This window comes from Orycteropus afer, unplaced genomic scaffold (genome assembly GCF_000298275.1).
Source record: "Orycteropus afer afer isolate SDZICR_OR568_19922 unplaced genomic scaffold, OryAfe1.0 scaffold00336, whole genome shotgun sequence".
NCBI lineage: Eukaryota > Metazoa > Chordata > Mammalia > Tubulidentata > Orycteropodidae > Orycteropus > Orycteropus afer.
Genome location: NW_006921923.1, coordinates 2,879,412 through 2,882,808, shown reverse-complemented (window position 1 = coordinate 2,882,808; position 3,397 = coordinate 2,879,412).

The window sequence follows — 3,397 nt, the reverse complement described above, 5'->3', positions numbered from 1 at the left end:
ACAGGGAGACGGTGGGGGGCAGGAGTGCACGGGAGGGAAGGACACAGAGAGAGGTAACTATGCAAAGAAAGTGGGAAGAGAGCGTTTACATTGTAGGAAATTGCAGTCACTGTCATGAGACAAAATGTGTATAAACTGCTGTATGGAAAATGAATTTGGTCTATAAACTTTCTACCAAATCACAAATTAAAAAAAAAAAAATTTAATGTCATCCCTTGAAAAAAGCCTTCTCGGCTGCTTATGCACAGGGAGACAGCTCAGGGGGCAAGAGTGCATGGAGGGATAGACACAGGGAAGAGGTAACTATGGGGAGGAAGTAGGAGGGGAGCTGTTGCATTGTGGTAAACTGTGGTCAATGTCATGAGGCGAAGTATATGTGAACTGCTGTATGGAAAGTAAATTTGCTCTGTAAACCTTCACCCAAATCACAATTTAAAAAAAAAGAAAGAAAGAAAAGAAAAAAAGCCTTCTCTGACCATCCATTCTAATGTAGGTCTCCCCCTATGATCGCCTTCATTGTTTGTGTCCACTTTCTGAAATTATCTGGTTTCTTTACTTATTTTCTGAGTACCCTCACCAGAACATAAGCTTAATGACTCCAGAATTTGTGACTTTGTCCATATAACAGTACCCAATAAACATTTGTTCAATGAATTAACAAATGCAGCGATTCTATTTTCTGAAACAAAAACTGGAACCTCTGGTCTGTCAGAGAACTGTTATATTTCTTCTAGGTGTAAGAAACAATTGGAAGATTGTACTTTAGATCCTAAAACACTGAAATATCTTAGATATTTTTGATGGTTTAGGTGGGGATAGGACAGAGCATGTTATCAAAACTTGCCTGGGGAATTCGAGCACAAGATCTATGTAATGTTAGTGTCTCTCTTCTGTGGTGCTCAGTGTAAAATGAGTACCAGATAATATTGGTCACTTTCTCCTCTGTTTTCATGAGTCTCCCTGGATGGATCTTGACATCTCAAGGGGTATGACCTTATCATTTTTATTATAGTGTCCCCATGAGTCAGAATCAGCTCAGTGGCAACAGGTTTAGAGCATTATGCACAGAGATTTGCATATAGTGGCTGCTCAATAATTGTCCATTATCTGAATGATCTTTCTCTTTTCCTTCAGCATCAGCACTTTATATGACAATCAGGTATGGAAAGAAAAGAGACCAGTTGCACAGCAGTTTCAAGAGTTAAGGCTTACAGCTGTGGGTTTGAAAAGCGGGTACACTAAAAACAGTCAACCTCTTAATAAGAGAATGTCTAACCCAGGCCCTAGAGATTTCTCAAAGAGACCATTGTTTGGTGATTTCAAGGTGGGCTCCCTCTCAGACTTTCAGGTTGCCATGGTGATGGCATGTTTTTCTTCTTAAATGATATTTGCTTGTAATCTCAGAAGTCTGTTCAGCAAATTAGCACAGGTGATTTGGGAGTGGGGAGGAGTGGCTATGACAGCTCAGAGGCCTTGCTACACTATAAAGGCCTAGTTTGCTAAATGAAGAGAAGAAAAGGAATTTAAATACCATCGTAAGAAAAAGGCTATTATTAGGAAGCCTTTCTTTCTCCCCCTCTCTGAATGAGGATATGTTAATATGAGGAAAGAAAGAAGGGTTCCAGGTCAGAAGGTTCAGAATTTGTTGCCACGGAAAAGAACACTTGTAAAAAGTGAAATTTGTGTTCTAAAATTGTTATAGTCATTTGCTAAAAGGGCATTGAGGCAGCATTGCCTGACCTCCTCCAACTTCACAAGAGGGAAACAGAGTCACCATCAATAACCCAAAGCTTCTTCCTGTCAGGCCAGACATGGCACCATCCTCTAGTCTTTTTACCAATTCTGATACCAACCGTCCTTCCCATGGCGCCCACTGCCTCTCTGCTGGGTTCGATAATTCTGTGCAATGGGCACACAAAACTCACAGACAGTACTCACAATTATGGGGTTTATTAGGGAAGTAATAGGTTACAATTCAGGTTCAGGAATGTGCTCAGGATACAATTCTTTGATCAGGACAGTCTCCCCTGTGCTGTGCCCTCAGGCATGCCTTTCTGTCCCACGGCCTCTCGGCTTGGCCTCTGCCCTTCTGGGGCAAGTGGTACAAAGCTCTTTTAGCTCTGCCGATAGGTATACCTATGTGCACCCCACTCTGCCAGCAAGCCTCCTGCCCAAGGACACAAAGCTTTTCACTCCGTGGGCCAGAAAGCCCGCCGCTTCATCCCCTGCCCCTTGGCTCCACTGCAGCCATCTCTCAGCTGAGCATCTCCGTCTCAGCCGGGCGTCTCTCTCAGCTGGCATCTCTCAGCCAAGGAGGTCCAGCGCAGGTATCTCAGGTCCAAGGATGTGCTCCACTTTCCCTCCAGCTCTTCTCCCTTGGTGGCAATGACTTCCCCTCTCCGCCTCTACCAAGACTCATTTTAAGCCTGGCAGAGTGACAAAACTAACCAATACCAGCATCAGAGTTCTACATACCTTACTTGCATGGTCCCACCCAGTAATCTAGTGAGAGTTACAAAGACTATGACTAGAAAAGCCATACCAAGTAATTCACTACACCTCAGTCAGTGTCATATAATCAAGCACTTACAGAACTGTACTGAGCAGCCTGGAATCATTTCATGGAGTTAGTTTTATTTTATCTGAGTATATCCTTCCTGAATGTACCATGGACCTCTAGAAGATTGAACAAATCTGTCTTGGAGGAAGTACAGCCAGAATCTCCTTAGAAGTGAGAATGGCCAGACTTCGTCCCTCATCCTTTGGTCACTTTGTCAAAAGGGACCAATCCTTGGAGAAGGAATCACACTCGGCAGAGTAGAGGGTCAGCAAAAAAGGGGAAGACCCTCAACGAGATGGATTGGCACAGTGGTTGCAATGATGGGCTCAGGCATAGCAGGGAATTTGAGTATGGTGGAGGACTAGGTGGTGTTTCATTCTGTTGTATTTAGGGTCGCTGTGAGTCGGAACCAATTTGATGGCACATTAACGACAACATGCTTCTTAAGGGAAGAGACCACATCTTAACTTTTCCTTTTGCAGAATTTTAACCTATCTCCTCTGCAAGATCTCTCTTCCTTCCCTTCTCCCTTCTCTTACATGTTGTGACCAAATTAATCTTTCTAAATAACTTCTCATAGTGTTGTTATTGTTAGGTGTCATCAAGTTGTTGCTGACTCATAACGACCCTATGTACAATAGAATGAAACACTTCCTGATCCTGCACCATCCTCACAATCCTTGCTATGCTTGAGCCCATCATTGCAGCCACTGTGTCAATCCATCTCATTAAAGGTCTTCCCCTTTTTCGCTGACCCTCCACTTTACCAGGCATGATATCCTTCTCCAGGGAATGGTCCCTTCTAACAGCATGACCAAAGTAAGTGAGACTTCCTAT